Source organism: Penaeus monodon, chromosome 15, assembly GCF_015228065.2.
Source record: "Penaeus monodon isolate SGIC_2016 chromosome 15, NSTDA_Pmon_1, whole genome shotgun sequence".
In the NCBI taxonomy this organism is placed as follows: Eukaryota; Metazoa; Arthropoda; class Malacostraca; order Decapoda; family Penaeidae; genus Penaeus; species Penaeus monodon.
The window spans coordinates 2,035,332-2,035,873 of NC_051400.1; the positions used below are offsets into that span (position 1 = coordinate 2,035,332).

General features: G+C 34.1%; 1 protein-coding gene across 1 annotated transcript in view; it reads left to right on the forward strand.

Annotated features, from left to right (window-relative positions):
- The window catches only part of LOC119581629, a gene marked incomplete in the record, with an annotated part of 75,999 nt that overhangs the window by 63,829 nt on the left and 11,628 nt on the right, over positions 1-542 (forward strand).

Sequence of the window (542 nt, forward strand, 5' to 3'; positions counted from 1 at the left end):
ATAATTCCTCCGTATATTCACTTTTTTCAACAGGTAACCTAAGGTTAAAGATAGAACTGGCTTTAAAATATCTTCCGTTGAAAACAGTAGTCCGGATTTTACGTATTTTGCACATGGCTCTCTGTAAGATTTTCAGAATTCCATGTATCGTTTAGGTATGGTCACTCAAGGGGCATAATTACACTGAATTATTCTGTCGCACATCCACATGCCGAAGACACACTAATATGCAATGGCGGAATCAAACAGGGATTTTCAAAATGCCTTAAACTCCTCCATTTTTATCATATATCAGATTTTATATTTCAGTGTTACAAAATGTAAGTCAAGAGAACAAAGCATCAGGCAACAAGACTGCTGTCTCAGACCAAACAGATCTTTTAATAATAACAAAATTGCTTAAAATACAACTCATCTATTAGTGTTTTGTTAAGGCCTTGAGTGTTTTTGGACATAACCTCTTAGCCCAGCCCTGAAATAGTATTTCGGATAATTTTGATTATAAATGACAGTAAAGATAATTAACAGTGACTTGTTTTCTT